We start from the raw sequence: 15,880 nt of genomic DNA, 5'->3' as shown, positions 1-15,880 counted from the left end.
ATCATCAATACATTCTCTTATTTTTCTCAATTTAAAATTCTACAAAATAGCGTCAAGTATCCGAAAGGAAAGCCGATAAAAAAAATCTACTTTTTCAACTATAATAACAAAAAAATTATTATAGTTAAAAATATATTTAATCAGCTTTTTCTTCCAATTTCTCTCTTGCTTGCTTGATATAAGATTAAAAATTCGATAATGAAAAATGTCATTACCTATAAAAAATTACGGTATAATTTCTTCCGTCTTGATGTACGACAAGTTCTAATCCTTTTAAAAGGTATGCCAAATATTGTTCAGAGGGAAGTTGTGTGTGTTCAAAACAGATCTGTCGACATCTCCTCAACAAAATTAATTACACGATGTGCTTGCACCGTTATCTACGTAAGCTGTTATCGATTTGCTAAAATCAAGGGTGTTTCACTAGTGGCTACCAGCCACTTGGTTTTCCTCTACGTCGTAAGTTCGAGCACTTTTAGCTAAGCACACAAAACACGTCCTCTATTTACAGAACGCGATTCTTGGTAAACTAGAAGCATTGGCATTTAGCGAGGAATAGCTCGTGTTGCCTTAAATTATCACGCACAATCAACCAAGTAGATTACTAATCTCGAAAGATGAACCGCCTTTGTTAATTTGACCGCAATAATATTTCGTCGAGGAGAATATCGATCCCTTCTCGCGCGGCCAAAGAACTTCGTCTAATGAATTTTTCACATCTTCAAGGAAAAATGCTCTATTTTCAACATTGAGGAAATATCGGTCAAAAGAAGCTCAATTACCTGAATTAATTATTATCATAAAAAAAGTTCCGCATATAAGTTATTAAAATATACAGTCTAATTTTCCATCATAATTTCGATTAATGTAAAAATTTTTGACGATATCTATTATATCTATAGAAAAAAAGATATATGCGTGTACTTTTTAAAACTCTTTCGTAATTTTTATTAATTGTGGCACTAATGCTAATGTTGCTACACATTGTAGCTATTATACTACTATCTATCGAATAACTAAGAGAGTTTGAGATTAAATTATTCTATACATTTATAACATTTTTATTCAAATTGTTCTATCTTCTTATGTGACAATCGCATAATCGAATATTGAATATAAATGTGATTACTTAATATTTGTGACATTAACAGTAGTTAATTGTTGAAGTATCAACAATTGATATATCTAGGATATAATTACAAGATGGTTGTCCTAGTTTGCAATTTTACACCTTCACTTAATAATAATACAACTCGTACGTTTCAATATCGAGCGGGTCACAACACTCTTCAAAAACATAAAAGCCAAATAAAAATGTTAGCGCATATTCAACAATCAATCATCAAATAACTATCCGATATAATTTCATATTTTATTGAGAGATACGCTTGAGAAAATATCGATGAGCAATAGTGAATTTTATTTTGAGGTGGATTTTATTTGCCGATTTTCCGGCCAATGCATTCGGGCGATGCTTTCGCGTGTACTTTCGGATAAGAACACAAAACACGTATTTGTATTTGCAGAGCGATTTCCAGTAGCGGCTCGCTGTTCTGCAAGAAACACTCGAAAGTGAAGAAACGATCTCGGAGTAAAACGGTGCGGTAAAGATGTTTGTTCCGTGCAAATTGCACATACATACACACACACACACACACACACACACACACACACACACACACACAAAGCTCTTACAATAAATCCCGATAAGCAATACAGGTTTCCTAAAAAAAACCAACTAATGGATGCAATAAACGTGACTAAGAAAAACAAAAAAAAAGAGAGAGAATGTTTTAGTAATATTTAAATTATCAAAACTAATAGTATATTTATGATATTAATATAAATCAACTTTGAGTTTTTTTTTGAAAATTTTAATAATAAATCACAATCAATTATATAATTTCTACTTTTATTATAGTTAGAGATAATTGAGAATAATAAAAGATATAATTATCGATTTTTCAAGATAAATCGTTAAAATTCACATTTATCATTTAAATGTTTCAAAAACATTAAAAGAAATAAGGCGCTAAAAAAATGAAAATGAATATTGATCTCAATATGAAGCAAAAACCTGGTCCTTCGGTCTTATACGGATTCTTCAACGTTCCTGATTGAAAGGTCGACTTTTGGAACAGATCCTAATAATGGAACCTATTTTATGGACAGCACGAAATCGTCGGAATGTCACGACTGGCCAATAAAATCTGTGCAAAGGGACAATCAGCTGGGAATGAATCGGTACAAAATTTCTCTCTACCAATCTAGAAGGTAGAAAGAAGATATTCTCGCGCACACATAAGGATTCGGTTTGGAATCCCGTTCGATAATTTACGTGAACAAAATCACGCCCTTTCACGAAACGGCCAATCCGTAGTAAATTGAACATTTTTCTCTTAGTCTTTATATTTTATCAATTATATTATATATTAATTTTATTCCAAAATTTTAACTTAAAAATCAATATTTTAATTGGAAAAGGAAAAACAGATTTACAATATATTGTATTTCAATAAACGAATGAGATACATATATGTACAGCTTTTGCGTAAGCGCTGAAATCCCCTAAGGAAATAACCGTTATCATGAATATTTTTTTCTCTTACACAAAAATTAAAAATTAATGCGTATTTTCTAACATAAACTATCATAAATCATCGACGGTAGGTCAACGCTAAATGTCAATCAAACTCATTCTGATAATAATGACGCGATCAAAAGTTCATTTATTATATAATTTCGATTCTCATAGAATACATTAATAATTTATTATGACTTAAAAAAGCAAATATATCGAAAATTACAAGCTTATTTTGATTTATTATACAAAAAAATGATCGATATCGATCGTTAATGTATACATAATAATTATAGTAATTTCTTTTCTAAAAAAAAATACATAATAATTTTGCTGCTATAATATTACTTACAATTAGTTAAAATTAAAATTTTTCAATCTACTGGAAAGCGCTCCTGAAAGACCCTTTAATTTGATCTGCGGCTACCTCGATCGGAAGAGCTCTCGCTTAAAGAGCGGTGGACAAAAAAAGCAAGTAATCGAGTATATCTCTTTAATTATCCGTCTGCCAGTGGCAACGTTACTCCAGCAGGAGAAAAAGCGGATAGTGAAAGAGGCCGACTCGGCGGCCTCCTCCATTCAGGACTCGCAACCGCTGCGATTTTCAGTCCCTTTCAAGGCCCTCCGTCAACGACGGTTTCTTCCTCTCCCCCCTCTCGTCCCTTTCCCATTCAACCTTTCTTACGCCAGTGGCATCCGCGTGTTCTCCGGAAAGAAACTCCTTGATATTCTACCAACGCTCGCGCGTCCAACTTCTCGCGCGCCGATAATACTCGCGTCTCAACGGATTCTGATGCCCTCGTGGGTGCCCAGTGTCCCCTCCAAGTGCTCGAGAAGGTTCGCACAGGGTCCCGTCGAGTTACGTGAACATAAAAGGCAACCTCATGGCCACGAAGATTGTCTCTCTGACACGCATTGACACAACCACTGAGCTTTTTTTTCTCTCTCTCGATTCTCCCTCGTGAATCCTCAAAGCCTCTTTGGACTATCTATGCATATTTCTGCTCTATCCTCTCTTCCCTGATGTTGCGGTCTTGTCTGATTGCTTACCCGACGGTCGCTCTGACCAACATTTTTTCTTATTGTAACTAAATTCCGGTTTATTCCGGGATGCAGCGAGGTATTTGAGAATGCAGGTTGCGCCAAAGGTTGCCGCACATAAGTTGGGATGGGAAACCTGTGCTACATACGCGATGCGCTACTGCGTGTGTGTATGTGTACATATACATATATTTGTACGTGAAAACAAGGTTCCGGTTTGCAATCTTTATGTAGTTGGAATTAAAGATTGCTTTGAGGCGATTACGTACTCACGTGAGTAAGTAGAGACAATAACTATGTAAGTAAATGTAGTGGCATGGCTGTATTGCTATTATATATGTTTCTGTATATACTGTGTATTGTAAAGGCTCGTAAATTGTGTTACATCGCGACATCTCATCCGTATCTGCAAATTAATTGTACTCTTCATTCTTAAAATATTTATATTATCTACGCGGTTTTGCAGTATATTGATATTAAATATCATATTTCTCCTTAAAAAAAATTTTGCTTAAAATTATATTTTATTAATCGTTTCGCCTCTCTCTTTCTTTTTTTAAATTACAATTTAAAATCAATTTAAAACATCTTTAAAAAATCTTGCTCCACAAATTTTTCACAAGAAATTTTTCGTAAAAAATTTAGAATTTCAAAATTTCTGCTTGAAATCGCTACCACGTGTCATTTTCAGAAAGTCATTTTAAAAGTATTCAATGACTCATGTCAGTCCGTCGAGAAAAACAGCGAGCTTTGCGAGCTTTCCAATGCAAAAAATACACTTGGAACGTGCACGAGGAGCAAGTTTTGTGCACGGTATTTTGTCACGGAGAACCTGATCCGTTGCTTACGAGCGAAATAACTCGAGAAGAGAGAGAAAGACACGCAATGGAAGGAACACAGGCTGCTCGTTGCAGTGAGGCTGACAAAGAAAAAAAGAAGAACGAACGAGAGAAGGAGAGATGGAAAGAAGGTGGAGGACGATGAGAAAGCAACAGAACATGAGACTACGCAAGCGAGGAGCGAGACAGAACGATAAAAGGGGCCGAGAAAATAATAATAAAGAGACAAGGAGGGAAGATAATGTACGGCGCCGCTCTGGCGTCCATTCATGCTTTTTACTCGTTAGCGGTTAGCGTTCACGTGGACCGAACAACCTCGTATCACCTTGCCTCACCTGCCCTCAACGCGGTTCCTCTCACCTTCTGGTTCTCTCTCTTTCTTTCTCTTTCTCTCTCTCTCTCTCTCTCTCTCTCTCTCTCTCTTTCTCTCTCTTTCTCACTCATTGATCTCACCTGATTTAGTTGACCCGCAAGGGAATACGTGTGTACGCGTACTACGTATAACTCGAACCAGTCGCAAGATTTTTTCTTTCGCCTTATTCATTTTTCTGAAGCTCGCAGCTCGCCAGATATAAGGCGCAAAAGGATGCTAATCGGAAAATTCAAATCATTATATAATCATGTACTAATATAATTTTTTTAAATTATAACAATTAATAATTATTATAAAATATATAATTTTTAAAAGTGTGTGACATTAAAAAATAAGACATTTATTTAAATTAGAATTTAATTGATTTAAAATAAAACAATTTTAAATAATTATGAGAAAATGATAGGAAATAATAATTTTATCTTTATTGTTCGGCTCTTTATTATTGTAATAATATAATGATTAAATGACTTTATTTACTTGAATGATTGTGTACGATGCACTGCGCTATCTACTTCCTTAGGAACCCATTGGCTTAGTTGCAGATGTGCGTGTGCATATACACATATGCACGTGAATACGTGAACACGTTGCACCAGCAGAGTTTCTCCCTTATCTTATTCGCTCCTAATACTTTGAAACTAGTCATAGTTTCAAGCTAACTGCTATTTTTGTTGTTATACGCGCATATATATAATATATTTCAAACATTTGACAAATTATTTAAAAGATAAATAAATTATCCAATTATATATCTAATATCAAATCCCCCGTGCATACATATTTATACTTAATTAATAAACTAGACTTTTAAGTATATTCATTTCTAAAGCTCGAGCACAAGTAATTTTATTAGCCTTCTACTTTATTATATAATTACGTGCGATTCTGCACGGATCGATAGGATCGAATAATTCGCAATCATTTCCGCGACGGAGATATAAACCTGCTGCTTCGATCTAGCGATTAGAGTCATCAGCGATGAAACTGTTCAGGAAATCACACGATCGGTGAATTACGGTCGTTAGAGGATCATTTTCTCGCGCGCATGAGTATCGATATATTGCGCAGGAAACCGACTTATTGCATTCACGCTGTCAATAACCTGTCCAGATAAAATCAGTTCAGTTCAACAATCTCTCGATTGGCAGAAATAGATAAGACTACCTAGTTGATTTAAACAAGTTGTGTAAAGCACAACTATATAATATTGCTTTTAATATTTTCAATTTATTTTCTATTTCATTCGAAACGTATTAATTTAAGAAAAAAATTATTAAATCAAGAATACATTTTGATACGTAATAAACGAGACAATCTGCAATATCGCGTTGGCGAGAAATTGTAATCTATTTAGATTCAATATTATTTATCGATTAACCTGCTTCAGAAAATCACGTCGTTAATTTAATTATCATATTATTATCAATCGGAAAAATGTGCCGAAAAAAATTAAATTGCCATGGCGAAAGCATAAACCTGCGAGACGCTAATGCGTTGGCGAATATAAGCGGTATAAATATAAGCATTAACTTGCACGACACATCGATTTGTCAAGCTTCGATCCGCTTTCGAGAAAATAACATCGTTACGTCAACCTTCAATTATCTCATTATCATTTATCGGAATCGGCAGCGGATCGATAGATCTAATAAGCGTTAAAGCGTGCATTTGTGCAACGTGCATGCATTATGCATTAAAATTCTCCGCATCCGCGTGCGGAGCAACGATGAATGAAAGGCTATTCCACCTACGCGCGATGCGATAGAGAACAGAGCAGGCAACGGGATATCAATTATCACGTCCGGTTATTACATATATCGTACGCTTCTTTTCTCACATGTCGCTCTTGTTCCAACATTGACGTTTACGCGATAGATCGTAATTAAAATTTTATATCAACGATACGAGAGAGAGAAAAAAAAATTATTTATAAATTGTCGCCAGCACAAGAAGCCGATCGACGAGCAATATCTGCATTGCTTAAGGCGTAATATATGTACATTCTACTGTTACATGCAGAGTGTAGAATATTTCTAACGCGATTGAAGGCAAAATACATTTCTACAAAAAATAAAACTTACTATAAAGTAGAGAATTCACAATTTTATATGCATTATACATCATAATTTGACGAATATATGATATATGATACATTATATACATTCCACGGCTTGTTTCTCGTGAGTTAAATTTGATTTCTAGAAAGCAACGAGAATAATACAAGCTAAGATATTTTTAAAGAATCCCGCTTTACGTAAAAATGCTGTTATATTTATTTATCTGAAAAATAACCGCTTTATGAATTGTTTGTGTAATTAATACACATATTTTGCCTCTTTAGTGAATAAAATAATTAGCAATATTAATTATCAAAATTACTTGTTTTTAAAAAATCAAACTGAAACTCTTTCTATTAATAATTAACTTGGAGTCGCTAAAAATGACTGATTTACTTTTCAAGTGCAATATCAAATTTGATAGAATCGCGGATGATAATTCGCAGTCTTTGGGATTTTCTGGGGAAACACGCAAAGAATAAATATTATCGGCGAATCTTGAATCTGTCTGATTAAAGTCCAAATTGAATCTACATCGTCGATCGAAACAAATTAAAGTATGATATTTCGCGATCATCATAAAAATGACAAATGCGTTCATCCAAATTCGCTTTTATTTTTGTCAAGCATACCTGTGATTATCATTCCCATACATGTTCGTGCATCATGCGCACCACAAAATTATTCCCCGAATCGATAACCCGTGTACGTACAAGGCGATAGAGGGTAAATAACCTTTGGCAGTTACCATGTTTCTGTTTCCGATATATTTACGAGCGAGCCGTGATTTAGGACCTTTCATTCATCCACCAACACACGAACCCATCAGACATGTGGTCGATCTTCTTCCTTTTTTTATCTTATTCTCTCTATTTTTTTCTTTTCTTTCCTGTCCTACGAACTGCTGCTACAATTATAACGTCTGCTGAGACTTTGTATTTAACAGTCGAATCACGTGTAGTGCGAATTACTCGCACAATTAAAAAAAATTATTATGAATCTAATATCTTATAAATAAAAAAAATCATGTACCATATTTAAATTCTTTTATAAACGCGAATATATATGTCCAATTCCTAAAATTTAATTTCCATAGATCCCATAAAAATTTTAAAAAATCTCGAGATTTAGTCAGTCTTTTGAAAAGGATATTTCAGGAATTTCTTTGTCTCCTTCTATAGTCTGTGATTACTTTTCAAAAGAAGCTTCCAAGTTTTTTCCGGAATCTCATAAGCGTTCCTTTCAAATTCCAAGAGAGAGTTTGTCCAAAAACGACAAACAACAAGTATACAATATCATACAAAAGAAAGACAAAAGAATGGAAATGAAAGGAAAAAAAATGATAGAAAAGTGAGTAATCAAAAGTATTCATGAGAGAAAATCTAGGAATTATTCCTTTGACACGATCGCATAATTTATTATTCGAGATTTCACACCTTGGTAACATATGTCTGACGCACCTTATTTAAAAGAACGTTTCAGGATCTTTTTTAAGATCGTCAGAGAAATAAAAAAACGAAGCTGTATCGCGTATTAGTAACATCTTCCTGTATATTTCCTATTCTCGGTGGAATCGTCCGATATCGCTTATCAATGTGCATATAATTCCGATATATCTCATATTGTCTCGTGACAATATTGTCTTGCGATTGACATCGACGCATCTATGTCAGTATTACCAAAGATACAATCGCAATATGAACATGTACCAAAACAGTTTGATCTGAAACTAAATATATAGCTAGAGATGAAGATGCATGTCAAGTACAGTTAGATACAAAATATATTCATAGAAAGATTCATTATGGAAGAGAATATATTGTGTGTATATATAAACATTTTTTAATAGATAATTTTAATTTAGATAGATGTAAAATATTTGCAAAAAATAGATATACAATGTTCATGTTTATAAAATTTAGAATTGATCATTGTTTCTTGAATGTTTTCAGAATTCTATACATAATATTCGATATCACGCAATTAGTAATTAAGTCTCGTATCTACTGTCAAAACTCGTTAAACACTTTTCTACGATGTAGATAATTGTTCTGAGCGCAATTAAGTTAGGTTCTCGCGATAAGGTGTACATATTTGTCACAAGCACGTCCGCGTCAAAAAAGTGTTATCAAAGTGATTGCATAGAGTTGATAACAAGACTCGGTTCTCACCGTGCGATGCGCGCTTCGTCAATGACAATAATGACTCATCGTAATTCGGCAGAACTTGCAAATAAGGTGATAAAAGGCAGATTGCGTATTGCCAAGTCGCGGTGCCGATAAAATTCGACCACCTTTTAATCGCTTGTTTTTTGTCATTACAATCAGCGCACCTTCATAAGCAGAATAAACACCTCATCGTATTTCTGCTTTCTCACATGCACGCGAGTATACAATTCGAACGATAAAAATTACGCTCAGATGACACTTTGTCTACAAAAGTCTGCTGTTATACCACGTACAACATAGCTCAGATAAATCTTTAATGGTGCGTAGAAAAATGAGGAAACACGCAAGAATTCAACTTTGAATGAATTTGTAATCAATGTCAGGAATACATACGCAAACTTGTTTTATTGTCATGTCATTCATATCATGTTTTATTTAGAATTATAATAGGAGAATTTTCTCTCCTACGCCTGCGATTAATGAAAAGCAGAAAAAAGATTTTTCGTCGTACGCGATATATCTTTTAAATATTGCACTTTTACACAATCTCGGTACACACTGAAGACTGACTTTTATTTCGTACCCGACGCAAGATGATCGTAAATTTCCGATTCAGCAACATCACCGATGTTATCAGCGCAAATCAGTCCGCATCATCTAACAAGAACGAGATATCTCGTTTATGTTAAGATAAATTATATTACGATAAATTATACTATTAATATATATAATATTATTCTTTTTTATTAATATGTCATTTTTAAAAGATATTCTAAAAATCATTCTCTCTCTCTCTCTCTCTCTCTCTCTCTCTCTCTCTCTCTCTCTCTCTCGTTCTCTTTACAAAACATTCAATGATATAAATATGATATTCTTTTTACCAACATAATGTTATTTTTATTATTATTTTATTAATATAATGTTACTTTTAAAATAAAATTAAAACATTAAAAGGAGTTTCGTCAAATGTCGACAAAATCTGTATTTAAATCTTTATATACCGCGATTTACAAAATTAAAATTTTCATAATCTTAATTTTCATGAAATTAAAAAAAGATAAATTTAAATGCAAATTGATGTGAAAAAAACTCTCAAATTCTAACAATGAGAATTATAATATAAAAACATAATGTGCTATAAAAATACAAAAAAAATTATTTCTTTTCCGTAATTTATTTTACGAAAATATAACACTAGTCACAATTGCAACATAAAATTTTAATTTCACCGAATATTTTATACATATATACATATAATATGACTAATTGATCCGGATATATTTAGATATATGCATTTTCATTTTTTCTAAGAATAATATTCGTACAATATATTTTAAAGTATATATATATATACATAAAAAATTAAACCGGTAACGTTCACTGCTACTCGAGAATTCCAATTCAAAGAACAATGGACACCATTCTTTTCTTTAAGGCAGATGTATGGTCGAAGTCTCTTCCGGTGAAAATTGGTGGAAGCTGCAAATCACATTGGCGGAAGGATTTGCTGGGATATATATACTATACACAGAAATAGAGTCTACGAAAGCAGACTCTTCTTCCCATTTCATTCTACTTCCTTTTTTTTCATTCTACTCCCTTAACCGACCTTAGTGCCGCTTTCCGCTCATTTTCACCCTTGAAGTTGCAAGAAAACTCAAGGAAGCAGGGTTCCGGTCGGAAAACCTACCTCGATAACCTCGATCGAATTGACGTCGTACATTTTTCTCAAAGATTTATGGTTTCTTTGTTTCGAAAAGGCATACCGGTATAAGAAATAATACTATAGTGAATAATCGCAACACACTTTTCGAAAAATCATTGCTATTTTCTTATTAAATTTCTGAATTTTATTTTTCTATGCTAAATCAATCCCAAAAATAAATTCTATGATAAATCAATCTCAAAGAAAGATTCTATTAAGAGACTATAAAAAACTGATATTTATAATTATATAAGTATAATTTATAATTATATAATTATATAAAATTCCTCAATTTTATTTTATTTTCATAATTAAAATTTAATTTGTCAAATTATCTTAATTTTGATGTTAAATAATTCTGTAACTAGATCGGCATTTAAATTTGCATCAAAAGTTACTTTATTTAAATTTGCACGAAGAAGTCAACTCTCCAAATATTAGACTAGAAAATTGTCGATTTCTCACTCTGTCACTTTCATATTATCTAAACTCGACAACAAAAAAGAATATACAAATAATGACAACAATATTTATTAAGTTGAAAGTATATTCACAACATATAAACGATATTTCTGTTGGAAATTTTTTACGGAATCATCAGCGGCGCTATTTCTGGTCAAATCGATACTTCGATCCGGTCAGGCTACTCGTCCGGCGAGTTTCGCGAACGACGCGAATGAAGGGACACCGTCGTTTGAATAGGAACTCCCCCCCCCCCTCTCTCCTCCCTCGGCATCGTGCTGCGTTCGCCGAGGGCGATCGCTCGGGAAATAAAGGCAACTTATAAAGAAGTATAGCGACGAACTCGAGGAACTGAAGACGTCGCCTCTGAGCGACGGCCGTCGTGGCTTTTTATAGCGAGGCCACGGATAACGACGGGCTTAACCACCACCGGGTCGTCCGTAAAATATTCAGGTAACATCCTACCTATCGCACCTATTTTCGACCTACCCGGCACCGTTCTAGAGAGCGCGAGCGCGCGCCCCACTTCTCTTCCGGAGAACCCGTTGAACTCGGTCGGCCAGCCAGCCGCACCTCTTCGCTTCTAGCTCTCGCGCCACCCGGCAGCAGGATAATTGGACGACCGAGTGACAACCTGACAGGTGACAACCGCGACACGGTTGTAACCGGTCGACAGGCGAGAGCATTCCGACAACGCGAGAGTGACTCGAGTGCACGCGCGCGGAGAAAATTAATCTCTTAGCCTAGCTAGATGATCCTAATTCTCAGCGGTGCATATTTTAACATGCTAACTATTTTCACAACAACACAGATGCAAGAGATGAAGATCATAAGTCATATATCTCATAGTGTTTAAATTTTATAATAATTGTATATACTGTTGTTTGTTGAATGGAAAAATAAATAATCTCGAATATGAAAAAGGAACAAGAAGCTTTCATTTATTTAATAATTGTGTAATTTACTTTTAAAGTATAACAGGAAATAGTACTATAACAATAGGATATAGCCCTTACTATCTGTTGCATCTCGATTCTACTCGCCCATGTATAATCTCACTATGACATTCGACTTAAAGTAGGAAACTAGGCGGCAATCGATTATTATATTGTCCCGAATAATTAATACGAGACACGTGCTCTGCGATCTGTAACGGATAAAGTGATTAGAGGTAAGACCGATTATCTCGTCAGTAGTATCAAATAGTCACTTTTTAAATTAATTTTACATTAATATAATAATATATATGTAATTTAATTATATATGTGCAATTTAAAAAATATTCAAAGTTTCCTTATATACATGTATTAAAAAATTGGAAGATATTTTTTATCTTTCAAATATTTGGAAAAGCAAGTGACGTCCAACTGAAAATTTAACAGAAATTTTAAGCATAATGGACATAAAAAAGTGGTTCAAAACATATTTATCTATAAATTGAAAATATTTTCCAAACTTTTTCGCTCATATTATTGAGAAAACTTTTGTACAACCATTTTAAAAAATTACTATTTAAAAAATTTATTACAAAATCGATAAGAAAAATTTCAAATGCCGGTATTAAAAAAATGAAGAATATATCTCTTTATAGAAAAACGTGCATGTGACGCTGATGATTACATGAGACAATATGAAACGCCGCGTTCCCATTTCGTGATCTTATTGCTGTTAAAAGTAGACGTAAATAAACGGTTTACATCTCTAGACACGTTGCACAACGTGCCGCCGTCGCTCACGCAAGATGCTTTTTATTCGAACGAGTCATTAATGACAAAGACTGTAATTACCGATGGCAAAAGGCCGTTCATCTGCCGCAAAATTACCAACTTGTTCAGATCATTCTCGTCTATTCGATTGCGGCGTTTATATTACCGTGACATATAATTGTTTTAATTACGGATGACCGAGGATATCGACGATCACCGATACAAAAACTGTAATTTTGCTTTCGCAGGTCATTAATAATTACAATTTCATCGCAAATTTTCTTTCCAATATACAAAAATTTTAATGTCTAACATATATCTTATTTATTATAAAGTTTCTCCGGGAAGAAAAAGTGAATATACATGTATTATAAAGTGCAAAATTCAATATATTACATGTGCTGTATTATGGATAAGCCTAAAAATTTATAAATGTTATATTCATTTAATCTGATATTTTAGAGTCTATAAATATAAAATGATAATATAAATTTTACAATACTTGATATAAAATTTGATACGTTATGTTCTTACATTATTTAAATTTAATTTTTTTTTATTTAAATTTCTGCTCAAATTATATTATCGCTGTTATCTCTTTTTGCTGTTGCATGTGATTTAATTTCTGACAAATAGTATTTTTCAATTAAAGCAATATTGAGATTATTCTCGCTGTGATCAAATATAATACCTTTTAAAATCCAAAATTGCATTCATATGTAGCTATTTTTTTATATTTTTATATCAAAGCTCGATATATATGATAAGTGCAAATTAATTCGACTTGTTTTGATATAACTCGATTACAGCCATACGAGAAATGGCATTGCCAATAATCTCCACGATCGAAGAAAGTGCAGCGGATAATCGAATGACGTCAATTCTCTGTCTTATCGTGCTTTCAATTTCCAGGCACGTTCGCCGCGATTCTTTTACTGATAAAATTAACGATCTTTTGCTTGAATTTTTCCATGCTTTATCGCGTGGAAAAATATGAGTTATAATCCGTAATACGTATCTAAATAAATATACGCAAAATTCTTACAAATATTGCACTAGTGACTCGATATAACTAATAATATATTTTATTTTAACGTTAATGCTAAGTATTCTTTATATACTTCCACGAAGTGAATGACTTAAAATACAAATATGAATATAATACAGACGTCTTTTTTAATTACATGCATTTCTCACATATATGAGAGATCGTGGATTTAGAGTGCGGAACAACATTCTGACGGACTGTATCAAGATGCAACGGCACAGAAGTTATCACAAGCACGTGGAATCTGCAATGTCACGCTGGGACGTGCAGCTTTCGTGCGTCCGAGAAGCATGCTGTTTGTAACCAACACGACACTTTAGATGAGCGAATACTTTATACCGCACAACTTGCACATGTGCGCAAACTCGTCATATGTAATGTGTACGAAAACAACGCGAGATAAATGTGCATGCGCAAGAACGCAAGGATCGGCAGTATCTGCACGCGATTTTTCCGCACACGGTTGCCTGTGCGTGCATACGAGACTGTGTAACTGTTGTTAATCTCCCATGTAAATTTCGGATACGCGCACATTTGTGTACGTTTGTGTGTGGTTCATAACCATCGGCAATGCGTATAATCACGTATTCTCCGTATATAAAGCTTCGAACGTTGTATGACAGAATACGACGGGTTATTACATTATTATACCTTTTGAGTGAGTTTTAACGGCCAAGCTGAGAAGGAAGTTATTAATAGCTTTGAAATTGTAAGCAACTGATAACTTTCACGAATTATATACGAGCGGATTGTTAAAGTATCATTGTGTTTTAATCGTGGCATTGTAATTTCACGGAATGCTTGAATCGTTTTCTTGTTATTTTAATAGGATCGCGCGTTTTTCGACGAAGAGCGTCAATTATAATTCGTTATAAATACAGGGAGACGGAGGGATGCTACTAATAATAATAAATTACCCAATTAATATAAAATATACTTGTGCAATGGCAGAAACACGTGTCCAATGATGATGAGAAGAACGTCGCTAAACTTCCTCCCAAAATGATTAAATTATTCATTTATATCAATGCTTCATAATTGATTTGATAATTGGTCCATAAAATTCAAAGTTAATGCAATGCAGATACTAACGGATATGGATAAATAATAATTAACTTACGTCAAAAGGAAGTAATACCATAAATTTAATTAGTATCTAAATATATTTGATGCTTTACTATAAAAATATTATAAAAATTTAAGTGCATGCATCTCTTATTTACACATTTTTTTAATGTGATTCTAAAATTAACTAATAAAATCAGCAATAAAGAAATATGATTTTTTAAGCCTATCGATTATATAATTGAAATTATTATTTTAAGTTTCTGTTTATATAAATCGCAATATATATATATGTCTTATAATTAAAATTATAGAGTTTTAAAGACAGAAAAAATATTTCATATTTCATAAATATATACCAAAAGATACATTAGATAGACACAACAATTATAAATAATACATATGTATTCCTAATCATGGTCTGATGCGTGATCTTTCAAAAATTCCGATAAAAATAAAACAGATAAGCGAATATTTTGGTATTTATTCACATCTTCGTAGTCTCCCTTTTTGTGACGCTTAATCTTATGTGACGAAACGATTGTGATAAATCACGATCATCATATCGAAGACGAAGTTTAATATCTTCTGTTCCATAACACGCTTACCCACCTAATCACGATATTATATCTGACAGTTCGAATGAGTTAATCAGACTCATCGAAAGATATACTCGCGCTTCTCAGAAAAACAGATTAACAAAAAAAGTCGCGGTTAGACGAATCGTTGATTTGCGTCATGCGTGATACGCAAATGATCGCGGGAGAAGAAGATAAACCGAAAGAAAGAGAGAGAAAAAGAGTTGGCGAGATCGCGTGACCCTGGATGCGCG

The 15,880-nt window shown here is 33.4% G+C and overlaps 1 protein-coding gene across 20 annotated transcripts in view; it reads right to left on the bottom strand.

The window, feature by feature from the left end:
• Positions 1 to 15,880, bottom strand: part of LOC140675761 (uncharacterized) — a 115,375-nt gene that overhangs the window by 85,360 nt on the left and 14,135 nt on the right. The gene's annotated exons all lie outside the window — the stretch shown is intronic.

Source organism: Anoplolepis gracilipes, chromosome 2 (genome assembly GCF_047496725.1).
Source record: "Anoplolepis gracilipes chromosome 2, ASM4749672v1, whole genome shotgun sequence".
NCBI lineage: Eukaryota > Metazoa > Arthropoda > Insecta > Hymenoptera > Formicidae > Anoplolepis > Anoplolepis gracilipes.
This window is presented reverse-complemented; position numbering and strand designations above follow the sequence as displayed.